This window comes from Schistocerca nitens, chromosome 4 (assembly GCF_023898315.1).
Source record: "Schistocerca nitens isolate TAMUIC-IGC-003100 chromosome 4, iqSchNite1.1, whole genome shotgun sequence".
Lineage (NCBI taxonomy): Eukaryota > Metazoa > Arthropoda > Insecta > Orthoptera > Acrididae > Schistocerca > Schistocerca nitens.
In genome coordinates, this window is record NC_064617.1 from 769,409,239 (window position 1) to 769,427,075 (window position 17,837).

Below are 17,837 nucleotides of genomic sequence, written 5' to 3' on the forward strand. Positions count from 1 at the left end.
AAGTAAAGTTGCGAGCGATGGGGTCGTAGACAGTATGATGTAGGGAAGCTGAACCAGTTCTGGAAGTGTGTTCGAATAGCCGAAGTGATCGTCCTCTTAATCATGCGCCTACTTTGTGACGCTTCGTCGAGGGTCATGGTCAATGGATGGATGACGACACCAATATCGATCGCATGGTCATTCCCACAGGATTGCCCCCTTCAACGATCATGTATCTCGTCGCAGGAGAACCGCTTCTCTGCAGCCTACAACGACGTTTATCGAGGATCACCCTTAGAGGACAAACATTCAAATACGACGCCTATGCAGAAGACCTCGTCTTCATCGTACGTACCAACGAGGAAAATCAAGAGGCATCACGGTGGATCGTACAGTACGGGAGCGGAGCGGGCAGCCATGACCCTTGGGAGGGGACTACCTGATGAATGCATGGCGCCTTTGTGGACGATGGAGACACTACGCTGTCTAGCAATCGTTTTTACTTGAGACATCCGTCGCACCCCCGCGATCAACTTTCAGCGTCTTTTTAAGAACATCAGGACGGGCGTTCGAAGTCAGTTATTGTGAGCAATGGAAATATTTTTAAAAAACTGCAGTTTATTAACTTTTATATGACGTCCCGCATGATACACATTCAGCAAATTTTGCCTATCTCTACAGTGACTGCGCTTCGGCTCCAGACGACTTTCGGTTATTTTGTCGGTAATGGTCACATACCCAAGGAGAATTATGACAACCTCACGCTCCCCAAGCGAAAAGGGTCTCGCCCTGGTCACTGTCCCTGCGCGCGCTATAGCTCTTTACTTGCGTGCGATCTTGAAATGAAGCACTCACAGCCTCAGCTGTATCACTGGATGTTTGGTCGACGAACTCGCACGTAGTTCACGTCAACCGCCGATCGCCTTGGTGCACATTGCATCAGCGCTATCATATCACCGAGCGAGGTGGCGCAGTGGTTAGACACTGGACTCGCATTCGGGAGGACGACGGTTCAATCCCGCGTCCGCCCATCCTGACTTAGGTTTTCCGTGATTTCCCTAAATCAGTCCAGGCAAATGCCGGGATGGTTCCTCTGAAAGGGCACGGCCGACTTCCTTCCCCATCCTTCCCTAATCCGATGAGACCGATGACCACGCAGTCTGGTCTCCTTCCCCAAACCAACCAACCAACCAACCGCTATCATATCAAACTTTTCCTTCTGGAAGACAAGTATGTCCTCGAAGACTTTCCTCGCACTAGGGCTCCCACTATGCGAGATATTTATCAGGTCTTCATGCGGGTCACTCCAGGAATGCTGTTGAAACACGTTACCCACAGATTGGGTGGCCGGGGGGGGGGGGGTTGCGCGTAGTTCAGCAACCATACTTCACTACGGACACGAGCGACGAGCGCTACCTGGTACATCGTCGTTGACTGTAAACACCGTACGCGACATCAGATACTGCCGCTTTATCTCCTGGTGCCAACGCATACGGTCATTCCCAGTATTCTCCTGTGTCCGGATGAGACGTATTTCCGCCATCAAAGATGCATGCCGTCACCTGCATAAAAGGCATGGCCATCCTTTATCTTTTCAGAAGTGGACCCGAGAACATGATCGATTTTTGGACGTTTTTGCTAACACGATACCACATAATTAGACGACACGTTAAATACCGGTCCACTTTTACTAACTATCTACGGAGCATTTTTCCCAACCCGCCGCGCAGTTGGAACCTCCCCCGTGAGCGGCGATGACAGGTGAAGCTATATTCTCATGACCACAAAGCCTGATTTCCTTACATTAGGTTTGGAGCTTTCTCAGACTCATCCTCAGATCAGCCATGCAGAAGTCAGCTTATGTAACGCAGTGTTGGATACTACCACAAGCCAGTTCCTAGCATCATATTATGCATCTAAAAATGTGACTTTTTATGCTTCAGCAAGACGATCCTGAAAAGACTAGGAAATTAGTTCAAGGATGGGAAAGAATATTTTAAAGGTAACTGGTTGCAGTTTTCCGTATTAATTTCAATTGATACATAGTTACATGGTCTATAATTCATCATCATACTTCTAACTGATTTCATGCGGGCCGCCACGAATTCCTCTCCTTTGCGATTAGTACTTGCACCCATCGTCCTGCATTAGTTGTGGGCTGCATTCCACTCTCTACCTTCCCCTACAGTTTTTACCATGTACGGCTCCCTCTAGTACTGTGGAAGTTACTGCCTGATGTTTTAACGCATGTGGTATCATGTTGCCCCTTCTTCCTGTGTTAATGTCTGCCACAAATTCCTGTCCTCGCGGATTCTGCGGAGAAGTTCCTCTCTTCTAATCTTATAGGTCTAACTGATTTCCAGCACCGTTATGTAGCACCATTTCTCACATGCTTCGATTCATTTCTTCTCTTGTTATCCCACTGTCCATGATTCACAACGCTACAATGCTGTGTTCGAACTCCAGTTCAAATGGTTCAAATGGCTCTGAGCACTATGGGACTTAACATCTGAGGTCATCAGTCCCCTGAAACTTAGAACTACTTAAACCTAACCAACCGAAGGACGCCACACACATCCATGCCCGAGGCCGGATTCGAACCTGCGACCGTAGCGGTCGTCGCGGTTCGAGACTGAAGCGCCTAGAACCGCTCGGCCACACCGGCCGGCCTAACTCCAGTATCAGAAATTTCTTTCCGAAATTAAGGCCGATGTTTGGTACCGATTTCGGCTTAGATTTTTTTTTCAAATAATACCAGAAACTAGTGAAGGTTTCGTTATGATTGCGATTACACGTTGTTTCTTGAAAAAATAAAAAAAACAGCAACCAGCCACAATTGATAATGATATTTGTTTACACAAATAGCGCCGTTACCGTTTTAGAACCGACAGTTTCATCTTCATACGACTATTCACGTCTAGACACACATTTTGTTGATGTTTGCATCAGTCTTCGGTTCTCTATTACCCTTGCGATGAAAGTTCCTTGGGGTGGTGGTGCAGTACGGAAAAAAAAGTTGTTAGAAACGAACTATTTCAGCGTAGCTATTCCTAATAACTATTGAAGACAGTGCAAACGAATCATGAAAGTTGCAGTGTTGTAGTTTAGTTACGTCGAAAACTCGCGTCATTTTGCTACAATTGGATATGCTTGTGTTACCGGAGTACCGAATAGTACATAAAGCACTTATTTGATGTATATTGAACCACACAGTGTAAAACACAACACACACACATCAAAAAGTTTTTGCAGCATGGGAAAATGTATATAATGATGGTGATGTCACAAATATACATACATCAATAAAAGTTTAGCATCACCTCGGTTCCAAGAGTTCCGGAACCTGTACAGAAAATTGGAATAAAGATCAACATAAACATCATTTCCGCCCTTTTTATTGCTCATGAAAACCACACATTGCATGTTGTACCAACATACAGCGAGACCTTCAGATGTGGTGGTCCAGATTGCTGTACACACCGGTACCTCTAATACCCAGTAGCACATCCTCTTGCATTGATGCTTGCGTGTGTTCGTCGTGGCATACTATCAACAAGTTCATCAAGGGACTGTTGGTCCAGATTGTCCCACTCCTCAACGGCGATTAGGCGCAGATCCCTCAGAGTAGTTGGTGGGTCACGTCGTCCATAAACAGCCCTTTTTGATCTATCCCAGGCACGTTCGATAGGGTTCATGTCTTGAGAACATGCTGGCCACTCTAATCGAGCGATGTCATCCTGAAGGAAGTCAGTAATACAAATGTGCACGATGAGGGCGCGAATTGTCGTCCAATATGTTGCCGATATGGTTGCACTATCGGTCGGAGTATGGCATTCACGTATCGTACACCCGTTACGGCGCCTTCCATGAACACCAGCGGCGAACGTCGGCCCCACATAATGCCACCCGAAAGCAGCAGGGAATCTCCAACTTGCTGCACTCGCTGGACAGTATGTCAAAGGTGTTCAGCCTGACCGTGTTCCCTCCAAACAGGTCTCCGACGATTGTCTGGTTGAAGGCATATGCGACACTCATTGGTGAAGAGAACGTGATGCCAATCCTGAGCGATCCATTCGGCATGTTGTTGGGCCCATCTGTACTGCGCTGCATGGTGTCGTGGTTGCAAAGATGAACCTCATCATGGACGTCGGGAGTGAAGTTGTGCATCATACTGCCTATTGCGCACAGTTTGAGTCGTGAGACGACGTCCTGTGGCTGCACGAAAAGCATTATTCAACATGGTGGCGTTGCTATCAGATTTCCTCCGAGTCATAATCCGAAGGTAGCGGTCATTGACTGCAGTAGTAGCCCGTGGGCGGCCTGAGAGAGGCATGTCATCAACAGTTCCTGTCTCTCAGTATCTCCTCCACGTCCGAACAACATCGCTTTGGTTCACTCCGAGACGCCTGGACACTTCCCTAGTTGAGAGACGTTCCTGACACAAAGTAGCAATGCGGACGCGATCGAACCGCGGTATTGACCGTCTAAGCATGGTTGAGCTACAGGCAACACCAGCCGTGGACCTTCTTTCTGCCGAGCAGTTCTAGGCACTACGGTCGCAGGTTCGAATCCTGCCTCCGGCATGGATGTGTGTGATGTCCTTAGGTTAGTTAGGTTTAAGTAGTTCTAAGTTCTAGGGTACTGATGACCTCAGCAGTTAAGTCCCATAGTGCTCAGACCCATTTGAACCATTTTTAAACCTCCTTTCTGATGGTACCCGCTCCGTCTAATACGGGCTGCTCATTCATGGTTGTTTACATCTTTGGTAAGGTTTGGTGACATTTCTGAACAGCCAAGTGGACTGTGTCTGTGATACAGTACCCACAGTCAACGTGTATCTTCAGGAGTTCTGGGAACCGGGGCCATGCAAAACATTTTTTATATGTGTAATAGCGCCAAAGAATCTCTCTCTCAGAGATATTAAAATATGTACATTCATGTGACAGTAGAAAATTTCATTATATGCAATTTACATTCAATGAGCGATAATTAAAAATAAAGAAAAGTAGGAACCAGTTTGTTAGAAAATGATAGCCTACTTAAACAGGTCGTTTCTAACCTGGGTTTTGCAGCAGGGCACCACAATCCCAAGGAAGTTTCACTAGAGGGAATAAAGAACCGAAAACTAATATAAACATCAACAAATGTGTGTGTAGACGCGGACAGCCTCTAAAGATGAACCTGTCGGTTCGAAACAGGTAAAAGCGCTATTAATGTAAATAAATATCATTATCAATATTGCCTGGTTCACGTTTTCTTCCTTGCGGCCGGCCGGAGTGTCCGTGCTGTTCTGGGCGCTACAGTCTGGAACCGAGCGACCGCTACGGTCGCAGGTTCGAATACTGCCTCGGGCATGGATGTGTGTGATGTCCTTAGGTTAGTTAGGTTTCATTAGTTCTAAGTTCTAGGCGACTGATGACCTCAGCAGTTAAGTCGCATAGTGCTCAGAGCCATTTTTCTTCCTTGCGAAAATCAACGTGTATTTTGTACAAAGCCGCGATCTGAGTGTGTCAGTTGTCGACAAAATGAACTTTGTGATTATGGTGCCAGCAAAATGCCGAGGGCATCAACATACAATCGTTGGGAACTCGCCTACACAACTGAAGGGCAGAGTGAATTGTGGCAGAAGTGATGTAAGAGGAAAGTACATTAAACAAGCGATGAGCACAGCAACTACGACAGTACGCCTGCGCCGCAACTACTGTATAAACACAAACTGGACATTCCATTAATAGGCCGAAGAAACTTAGCAGGGAATAATCTTCGTTATCCTTCATCGGGTTTTTAATTACTTTCGGCGATCCTGCGACTGAACGTAAGGAGCCTTGTTTGACTTTCGCCAAGGAATGTTAATTCGGGCTTTCCGGCGCAGTCCCTCTTTTTCCCAGGAGTTCGTCGGCCTGCGACGCTCCGCCTCGCGGACGCCACGGCGCATGTATTAAGGAGGCGGCGCGGCGCGGCGCAGTTTGCTGTTGACACTGACGTCGTCCGGAAGAGCAGAGCCTGGGAATCGTGGCGTCGTACCCCGTGAATAAACAGGGGCGGGGCGGGCCGAGGCTGCTAAGCCCCGCGGAGTAACGGCCAGTGGCGCCGCTACGGTGCGGGTCCAAAGGTCGTGCGCTGCCCCCCTACGCTTCTGTCGAGTCACGCCACCTTTCGCATTGCTGCGCGCTTCCTGGTCTCATTTGACGCGGCCGTCTTCCGGAGAACGCTAACTGTTCTCCTTCCACTGCGCTCTTTGTCAACGCCTTGCCTTGCCCTTGTCATCGTCGATCTAGCATTCACGTGCCAAGAGCTTTAGATGTCCGAAACGATAGCTGTCTCTGTGAACGTCTAAAGCTCTTCCTACATTATCCGCTCTGCCAGTCTCCTATATATTCTACAATTACAATGAGCAACACTTAATTTAGTAAACAAAACACATACGCCGCCTAATCAAGAGTATCTGTACACGCGTATGCAATGCGAAATTGACCAGTAGATTTCGCGAGAGGTGCACGCGCCAGTATAAAAGGAGACAGCGTATTGTGAGTAGGGAAGCAGTAACATCAGAAGAGTCGGGCAGGAGAGCTCAGTGACTTCGAACGTGGACTAGACATTGGATGACACCCGAGTAACAAATCCATGAGGGACGTTTCAGCCGGCCGGTGTGGCCGTGCGGTTCTGGCGCTTCAGTCTGGAACCGCGTGACCGCTACGGTCGCAGGTTCGAATCCTGCCTCGGGCATGGATGTGTGTGATGTCCTTAGGTTAGTTAGGTTTAAGTAGTTCTAAGTTCTAGGGGACTGATGACCACAGATGTTAAGTCCCATAGTGCTCAGAGCCATTTTTGGACGTTTCAGCCCTGGTAAAACTGCCCCAGTCGACTATGGTGATGTGACTGTGAAGTGGAAAAGCGAAAGAACGACCACAGCTAAACCAAGACCTAGCAGGCCTGTATACTGACGGACGGGGACCATCGACAACTGCAGCCGGTTTTAAAAATTTGTTTGGAATCAGCGGAAGAAACCACTGGAGAGTTACAGAGTTCTATCAGTAGTCCAGCTAGCACAGTGATTGTGTGTAGGTAGTTAAAAGGAATGAGGTACCAAAAAAAATTCTGTAGCGAGTGCTATGCGACACTTGAGGAAGTGTCAAAAGCGATGCCCCTGCACAGTCAATTATTGGAAACGAGTGATTTGGAATGACGAATCACGCTATATCCAGTGACAGCCCAATGGAAGGAGTTCAGGCTTGGCGAATGACTGGACAACGATACCTGCCTTCATGTTTGTGCCAACAGTGAAGTACGGAGGAGGTGGTTTTACGGCGTGGAGAAGTTTTTGTGGTTAGGTTGTGAACCCCTTATTGCGCTTAGAAAAACGCTAAATGAGTTTTACAGCATTGTGTAATCTGTCCAGTGGAGCAGCGGTTCAGAGACGATGTTTGCTTAAATCAGCGTATCAGTGCACCCAGTCATAAAGCAGCATCTGTGAGGCAATGGTTTGTAGACAATTACACTTCTAAAAACCACTGATCTACCCTTAATCCCGACATGAACCAATGGAATACTTATGAAAAGAGCTAGGATGTCGACTTCGCGTTAGAGCCCAGTGTGCAACATTACTTCCTCAGGCTCTGACTCTTGAGGAAGAATGGCCTGCGTCTCAAATACAGAGACATGTAAACTGGCAGAATACGGCGGTGCTGTCGGCAGCACCTATATAAGAGAACCTGTGTCTGGCGCAGTTGTGAGATCGGTTACTGCCGCTAAAATGGCTGGTTATCAAGATTTAAGTAACTTTGAACATGGTGTTATAGTCGGCGTACGAGCGATGGGATACAGCATCTCCGAGGTAGCGATAAAGTGGGAGCTCTCCAGTACGATCATTTCACGAGTGTAGCGTGACTATCAGGAATCCGGTAAAACATCAAATCTCCGGCATCGCTGCGGCCGGAAAAAGATCCTGCAAGAACGGGACCAGCGAAGGCTGAAGAGAATTGTTCAACGTGACAAAAGTGCAACCATTCCGCAAATTGCTGCAGATTTCAGTGCTTGGTTATCGACAAATGCCAGTGTGTGAACCATTCAACGGAACATCGTCGATATGGGCTTTCGGAGCCGAAGGACTACTCTTCATATTGCCTGGCCGGACGAGTCTCGTTTCGAATTGTATCGAGCGGATGGATGTGTAGGAGTATGGAGACAACCTCACGAATCCATGGACCCTGCATGTCAGCAGTTCTAAGTTCTAGGGGACTGATGAGCTCAGATGTTAAGTTCCATAGTGCTCAGAGCCATTTTTGAACAAGACTGCAGCGTCAGGTACCTTGACAAGAAATAGGCTTAATATTTGGTACATATAAAGATTATTTGTGTTTTGGTTGGCAGGAGAGGCAACACCGTGTTACTAGAGGAGGCCGAAAGGCACGCGTTTTAGCTCACGCAGGTTGCCGTGAGGTGTGGAACAGGACAAGGAAATTAGAATTTAGAAAAACGGACGTAGCTGGTGGAATACTTAACTTTAGTCCGTTAATGAAGAACGTCGGTCTTGACGGTAAATGAATCAATATCAGTAGCAACTGATAATGGCGCCTTGCTAGCTCGTAGCAAATGACGTAGCTGAAGGCTATGCTAAACTATCGTCTCGGCAAATGAGAGCGTATTTTGTCAGTGAACCATCGCTAGCAAAGTCGGTTGTACAACTGGGGCGAGTGCTAGGAAGGCTCTCTAGACCTGCCGTGTGGCGGCGCTCGGTCTGCAATCACTGATAGTGGCGACACGCGGGTCCGACGTATACTAACGGACCGCGGCCGATTTAAAGGCTACCACCTAGCAAGTGTGGTGTCTGGCGGTGACACCACAATTTGAATGTGTGGTGTCTGTTCTTTCGGACATGTCTTATTCTCCTCGATGGCCAACGAATCCACCTTCTTCAGTGTGGATGCACATCTACGTCTGTCCGCCTGCGGGAATGTCAACAGTAGCGAGCATGGAGAACATGGACTGCGGATAGGTGGCGCTTGGTGGGACTGCGGGTCGGGCGAGAGGCGTGCCCAGATATTATGCGCAGTTGCGGTAAGCAGTGTCTTCGCCTGGCGCAGTGAGTAACGCAACTGCCCAGTAAGCAGGAGGTCCTGGGTTCGGCACACGTTTTTACTCGTCGCTGCTGATTCCGCGTTAGGTCCCGATGCAGATGACATCGATAGTCCTTTTCCTTTTCTTTTTCCCCCGCCACCTTTAGTTTACATATAACACATAAAGAAGCTAGCAGTACAAAATAACCGATACTACATCTCCATCTGTACTGCCCGAACCACTTACTGTGTGTGGCGGAGGATACTGTGCGTACCACTGTCACTTATTCCCTTTCCTATTCTGTCGCGAAAGGTTCGCGGGAAGAACGATTGTTACGTGCTTAAATGTTGTTTGGCGTGAGAAAGAAAAATTTATTAGGATATGGCAGTTACTAAATCCCTTCCGCACAGCATCAGCATCGAAATACGAATGTGACTTTCGAAGTGCTAGCGAGTGGTTATAGTGTTGTGAAAGATGTGAATGCGAGTATTGCGTTACAGAATGTGCGTGTTGCAACCAAGATCACAACGCCACACGCGTCAGAACGCGCAGTACCACATTAGCCCCACGTCGATACTGCATTCATTTCCACCTCGGCGACGATGTCGAGCAGATGCGCCTCGGAGGGAGGTGCATATCATTCGAAGTGTAATGCAGTGCCGTAAACGATCGCGATGCTTTTCTAAGACTATTTTTAAAGCCCAGAAAAAAGTAAAAAATTAAAAAGTGATTATTCTGGCAGAGACAAAACGGTAACGCGCTCTGAAGCCATCCCATTGCATATACACATTTGTATACAAGTGCACTCATGTCGTCATACGGCCATAATATTCACTCTGTTGCTCTGTGACTATAGCGCTCTTATTTAGAACTTAGTATAAAATGGCTTTTACTATCAAATATCGTCTGACTAGTATTCATTCGTCTTTTTAAACTATGTTTCTCTTCTTTTAGTCAATACATATGCATTTAGTCTCCCTACTAATACTGTTACTGTTTTATAATACCTTTCTTTTTTACTATTACTTAACATATTATTGTTAATAATTCTGTAATTGTTATTACTGCGGTGAGACATAACCTTGTATTAAATCAAAACATGTATTATATCGAAAAGCGTTATAAACACGACCTATATCATTATATAAATAGAGAGAGTAGGACTAAAGGAAGCAATAAAAAACATAAATAATTTTTTATGAGAGCGAATAATATACAAAAACCCTCTGAAGATACCACAAAAATGCTGAAACAGTGTCTGGGCAAATCAAAAATAATCAACTGTGTCTTGCGTAACCAGAATTTTCTTCCCAAAAAATCAGTCTTGACGAGACATTTTCAGAATCTCTTTTAGATTTCACTTAGCTTGATTCGCAGTTACAAGTAATACCGTGAGCCTTCGTGGTTGTGATCGTTTGCCATCAACTATTTCGCTATTGCAGTGCCGTGTGATTTTATTTATCATTTGGCAGTCGCCGGTGCTGCTGACCTCTTCAGCAAGGGCTGCTGTGCGCACAGGGTCATGGTATGTGTTTGCTACATTATTATTAACGACGTAGCGCGGATGTTGTGTCAGTGTGCACTTCCCACTGGAGACTGCGGGAGCAGCATTGTGTAAACAATGGAGTATATTTCAGCCAAAGTGACGTTCGACGACAGCGCAATAGACATTGTTTTTTATACTCAGATTAAGGCTATTTACTTCTGAAATGTAGACCACGGAGGGGCTGTTTTCGAGCTTCACTTCGACATACATGCAAGGTTTGCATGTTCAACTTTCCTTCTATAGCAATAAGTTGTTTTGTGCATTACGTCAGCTATAAAAAAGGGAGAAAAATTTACTTCTCGATTTTTGTGTCACATGTTTTTCTGTGCCGTCTTCTCTGTTTAGAAATTATCTATAAGATCTAAGCTTTTAGGATTTTACGAACTGCTAAGAATATAATACACATCTCAGAGTGGATAAATCTTCACAGCGGAACAAGATTTTATCGGATTTCTTATCTCAGCAAATACTGTTGCCCATAAGAGATCGTCCAGTATGATGCGATATGTGTATCAGTGTCATCTTCATTCATTACTTTCCATTGTTTTATTCTACATTTACATTTATGTGTGTATTACGCTGTGGATTATTTAGCGAAGGGTACTACATACGGTTACTTGCCCTTTTATTTGGCACCTGATGCCAAGAAAAATTATTGTTTGATTCCATACGGCAACCAATCTCTTATTTATTTTTGACGAACCATACGCGATGTATACGATATAGAGACTATATCTCGAATATTTATTTTTAACAGACTTTCGCGAAAGTAACATTTTTCTTTTTAAAATATTTGTAAGATAAAGTCGGACTCTCCAACTGTCTTAGTTGGTAGTAACTACTACTATGTTTTTCCCGAGTTTTATATATATATATTGCTTTCTTATGGCAACTGTTACATTACTCTGTAAATGAAAATCAGTTGTTCCACAACGTTGAGGGCCATTTCATGTAACCTGTCACTGAACATGTAATATAACCTCATTAATTATTCTGCAAAATATGTTTTCTGTCTTGTATAGTCTTGTAGAACGGACAGCTTATTTAATGCAATCTTAATTACTTTTCGTCTTTTTGTTTTAGGTGAGTGTACTTCAATATTGGCCTCTTTGAACTCCTTTGGTAAGTACTAATTGCACTACAGAATGATAGATGTACACCAGACGTAGATAGACGAAGATTTCAGATTAAGCTTAAGTTTTTGTTTTTGTGGTTTTTTCGAGAATGGGATTGTAGTTTATAAACTCCACAGCAGTAGGTCGATGGTTTTGTGGAAAGGCGCGGCCAAAAGTAGGTAATCAAAAGGGATGTATTCTTTAGTGAATGTTGTCAGTGTAAAGGCAGTTCAGTTGACCGGTTGTTGATGGTTGAACCGCGTACTCGAAAAAAGAACTAAGACTTGTTCTGTCTAATAGAATAAATCATTTCGTTTGCCGATAGTATCTGAATTTTGCCGGGCAAGAAAACTGCTTCGTCATTTCAGTGGAACTGCGGTCCTCTTCCTAGAAGGGGCTGTCGCAGAAGATTTCCAGGAAGTAGGGATACGTGTGGGCTGGGAGGTAATAGATGGACCGCGTCGTGAGGAGTGATATATATCTTCTCTCCTCGTTGTACCAGACCTGGTGGCGTGGGGATTTCTATAAGTGACAGGGTTGCTAATGGAGTACTTAAAGCTGGTCAGTCCGTTCCAAAATTATCCCAGTAACGTATGTTAGACTGTGAAATATTCTAATACTTCACCGTTTGCATACATGTCATAAGCTCACCGAGCAAAAACTTAGTCACCCTTGTGTGCACGTACAGACAAATCGTCAAGATGATGCAGCGATCGAATCACGTGCTCAACCGTGCGCGCACTGCCTCTACGTGAACATCAGGAAGAAGCGACCGTGAGACGCTGGTGTTTCAAGCGGACATTGTACGGAAACGTGAGTAAATGTAAGGATGTGACAGAGTGGCAAAATGCTGCAATTCTGTCCGGCCGTGCCCATGGCCATACGGTGTGTGAAGTTGCTGGATTTGGTGATGTTTCGCAGTGGACTATGCACCTTGTGTACAAGCATTGGTGTAACACACGTGCCCACCGAACATGACGACAGAAGTGTGGTCGCAAAAAGATTCTGACAGACGGATGGGAGACACGTTTCACAGCTTGTGAACCAAGATCGCTTCCAAAGGAATTGCTGCAGGCCACGAATAAAGGTCGATCCCATCCTATTAGTGAAAGAACATTGGGAGGGGAACTGCACGCAGTGAACATTTGGAGCCTGTCACATCGCAGGACATTGCTCACACAGGCACATAAAGCTGTGTGTCTTCAAAGGGGCTAGAAATTCTCGAACGTTGACAATAGCTGACTGGCGGAACCTACTGTGTTCTGATGAATCAAGTTTTTGCCTATATTCAAATGACGCACGCCGTCCAGCGGGCCGAAGGTCGAACGAAGCATTTCGTCCTGAATGTGCGCACTGTTAGGTGGGACTGGGTCTGTGATATTGGGGCTGGGGGGTCGTGTTCTACTCACCATGAATTGGGCCTTCTCTCTGAGGCGACCACTACGTGAACCACCACGTTTACTTAAATTCTGAATGTTTAGGTGTTGCCTTTCAGTCAACATCCGCATGATGAGTATGCTACTGTTACTCTTATTTTTCAAGACGACAACACCAGAGTTCAAAGGGCTGGAAGAATACGTTGTTTTCTGAATACTGCTCCACCCTATTACATCTCGACTGTCCTACAATAACACCTGGTTTGAACACCACAGAAAATCTGTGGGATATGTTGGAATACATAAAACGCCGAAATCAACATCCCCACAGTTTGGTGGAATTGCGCGTTCAGGTCTTCAGCGAGTGGCTTAAGTAGGATGCGACGAACCTTGATAACTTTGTGGACTCACTTGCTAACCGAATACAGGCGGTTATCAAGTCTAGGGGAGGTGTTACACCCTATTAAATGATTTCTGTGGGGGTGACTAATATTTTGTCGGTGAGCTTATATTAGCCTTCGAGCTTTAAATTTTTTTTGCCGATATGTTGACCATTTAGAACAACGGGAGTACCACTGTAGTTTAATGAGGAACGGAAAAGCTATGTTGAAATCCGGCTTCTACCATGCTGCTGTTCACACCATAATTGTATCAGCTAATAGTACGAACTAGATTCCGAAGAACAGCTCAGCGCGTCCATGTAAGAGTAAACGAAGCAGACGTCTAAGACTAGAATCTCGCGAGCAGTATGATATTTCGTTCTGCTATATTCACTTGGAAGTTAAAAGGTAAAATTGAAAGGTAAAATTTTCATCAAGTCGAAAGTTGAGTCCTAAGCCACAGTACTGTGCTAGGCATGGTTTTATTGGATATGATATGTCATTGCCCTCTCCCGACAATTTAATTGAATTATCTCGGCAGTTACAGGCGGACTACAATTTCACATCTATTCTCAGCTATCAAGTAGTAACTTGGTCTTTTTTCGCATTTACAAATCATTCCAGAGGTGAAAGAAGGAACATGTCATACCAGAAATCCTATGACTGACTGGGAGTCAACCCCTATATAATTTTGGATTTGTAGATGAAGAAGGTCAAAGTGATCCCATACTCAGGGAAGGAGTAAATGCTGGCAGGAATCTTGCGTCGCCGTTACTGGCTAAGTCCTAGTGGAGGTGGTTTGCCACTGTGTGTGTCCAACGTGCTGTGAAATCTCTAAGCGTGAAGCTGCGTCCAGTGGATGACTTTTGAAGTGATCGGTGTCTGTAATATTTTGTTTTGTTACGGCTGGAGGGAAGGAAGAATGTGAAATCCGGTGCCAGCAAATAGCCTAGTCCTGTCGAATAACAGTAAGGGGGCCGCCGCGCTTAACGTCCACATCCGATGGACTGATCACCATCAACAGCTAGCAACAGAGAACGGAGTCAGACAGGGTGGTAGCCTGTGTTCTCTCCAGCCCACCCCCCTCCCCAACCTGATGTTATCAAATGTAAACATTAAGCAAGTAGTAATGGAAACAAAAGAGAAATGTCGAAACGGTACTAATGTTCAGGGAAGAGAAATAAAAACTTCGAGCTTTACTAATAACTTTGTAATTCTGCCAGAGATGGGGAAGAATTTGGGAGATCAGTTGAACGGAATGGGTAGTGTGTTTAAAAGAGAGCCAGATTAAGTCAGGTGATGACGAGAGAATTAGATTAAGAAATCGGACGCTAAAAAGTGTATTGGAGCTCTCTTATTTGGGCGGCAGAATAAACGACGACTGCAGATGTCAAAAGATTACTGCCGTCATCGTATTTCTTGCGTAGGGATAATGAGAATAAACTAGAGATTAGGGCTTGTACAGAGGCGTACAGTCATCTTTCCCTCTTTCAATACGCGATCGTAACAGGGGAGAAAAAAAAAAAAAACGATAATACTGATGCAGTGTACTCTTCACCATTCACTTTATAGTTGCATGTAAAGTGTTTTTGTAGATTTAGATGTTTTGAAATGTGGCGCTACAAAAGAATGCCGTAGCTTAGACGAGTAGATCGGATAACTATAAACAGCTACAGCATCGAATTGGGGAGGAAGAAGCTTTGTGACGCAGCACGACTAAAAGGAGAAGTTGATAGAAGACAGCCTGAGACTCCAAGGAATAGAGTGTGTGTATGTTCGTTTGTTTGTGTGTGTTTGAGGGGGTGGAGGAGGGGGCGGAGACCACGACTTGAATGCATCTTTCTTTTTCCATCAGTCTTCTGAACGGTTTTATGTGGCCCGCAACAAATTCCTCTCGCGTACCATTATCTCCATTCACAGCAGCACTTGTACCTTATGCCCTCCACTATACTGCGCAACAAAATTAAAGGGGCGCTTTTTAAAACCCTACTGTTTTCTCCCATTTCGATGCAGAAGGTACCATGTTGCTCGAACGTACCTACAACCTTCCTCTGTAATAGCGAAAAAGCCTGCCGGCCTATGTCATCCTTAGGCTCGGCTACACTTCAAACAGCAACGCAGCGATAACTGCAAAAAAGGTGAAACGTGAGTTAGTAATGTGACATTGGCAACACATTCCACCACAATACTGCCCACCGTCACAGTGGGCCTGTCACACCGTGGGAAGCTCGTGACACCTTCTCTTACCCACATCTTACCCGTTTCTGGACTACTTTCCGACAGAGGTCAGAATCACGACGCAAAGCGTTGAGATCACGCGTCTTTGTTTTTTTTAATGGATGGCCGAGGGAAACATTTCTTACACATCGCTGCTCAGAATCGCTAAGAAAAGGCGAGGAGATGGCATAAAGTGCGTGAATGATACCACAACTTCAAATGCTGCGTTTATTTTCACAAATTTCGCACTCGAGAACGACAGTTTGCAGTGCGACGTGCAATCGAACGGCGTTCTTGACAACTTTTTACAGTGATGACATTACCCTGTTGATTCATCCCTTTTCTGAGGACGTCGCGGGGTGCAACCCTATTGAACGTGGTCTCACCCCTGTGTGATGTGATGTGATCGCACTATTTGCTATGGTATACTGATTGTAACAACTAGGGACCGTTAAGGACCATTCGACGACATTTGAACATGATCCGAAGCAAACAAGGATACTCTCTCAACCCTCCTTTGTCGCTCCCCGTCGAGTAACGCGTGCACGGAATTGGGGGATGGGGGGAGGGGTGTCAGATGGTGCGACACTTAGACGCTGGTGAATAAGACGTCAAAGGTTGCCCGTAAGACCCCCTCCACCCCCTGTTTGGTAACAGCCCTTTGTCACCATCAGCACACGTTTGCTGGACGCTTTAATAACGTCTCTTTACAGAAACACTCATCCTCCGATTCACACCCACAAGCTTCGACACCAGCGCTTGCTGGCCATAAGTGAAGTCTGGGTGTCGAAAAGGTTGCTTATGGCAACGGGGAGGGGGGGGGGGGTAGAACTCGTCAGTACTGGACGTTTCTAAGTGCACAACAACAAATGCGTCCGGGTGGTTCCGAGGGTGTTGTTGAACTGGACGGGAGGGAGATATAGGGACGTCTAGCAAACTGCTGATTTAAAAAAGTATCATAGCCAACACAACACAAGAAATATAAAAAATTTCGGTCCTATAAACGTATTGCGTTGCCGAGAGGGACGTAAACCGGCTGTGTAACAAGACGCTTGTCTTGTGGGTGTTTGCGAGTTGCCGGCCGAAGTGGCCGTGCGGTTAAAGGCGCTGCAGTCTGGAACCGCAAGACCGCTACGGTCGCAGGTTCGAATCCTGCCTCGGGCATGGATGTTTGTGATGTCCTTAGGTTAGTTAGGTTTAACTAGTTCTAAGTTCTAGGGGACTAATGACCTCAGCAGTTGAGTCCCATAGTGCTCAGAGCCATTTGAACCATTTTTTTTGTTTGCGAGTTTGTGACGAAGAGTGAGAGCACGTACTTGCACAGTGGCAGCAGCTCAGCTCATCGAGCAGAGAGGCGTCAGGGCGCAGGTGTGTGGCTCGTAAAAAGCCGGCGGATGCCAGCGTCCAGGGGCAGCGGGAAGAGGCAAGCCGTCCTGACCTCACGTAGCGCGCAGACCGTGCCCGGGTGTATGCTTTGCTGCTTCGCACACGACGTTTCTAGAAGGGGCTGCTTACACACGTTTAAATTCAGCTGCCCAAAATTTCACGGAGGTAAATGATGATGCAGAGCCCCGTAAACAGTGTCCAACTCGTGTTTAATTTGGGTAGGTATAATACTTCCTTTCAAAAACGAAAATGTAATGACCGCTCGATAGTCGATTTTGTCCATTTTTGCAAAAACACGCGCATCGACTCACTAAAACGACTGTCAAACAAGAACTGCGCGTTCAAAATGGCTGAAATTTTTCTGGGTGCTTTATTAGGCATGCGTGAATTCCCTAATTTTTATTGAGGTCGGAAGCTTTACAGACTACCCTCGTACACTTAGTGAAAACATAGAATGCAGCAGGAAGAAAACTGGTACCATCAGAGTGGTTGCTGTTCGACGTAGTGTGCGTGCACGCTGCAACTATACAGCCTCGTAACAGGGCCAAATAGGTTTAGGGAAACTAGAGCAACACAGACTAGCAACAGATTACGATAATTTATTAGAAAGTACGCATTATGTATCTTGAGCGTGAAGAGGTTGCGTAGCATTGTAGTATAAAGTTCACTTGCACTGATCCATCAGTGAGTACTGGTGCAGTCATGGATCCAGTTGACGATGACTAATATAGCTTGTCAGATGTCCACTTGGGCTCTTCTGGCCACCAAGTATACATGAATC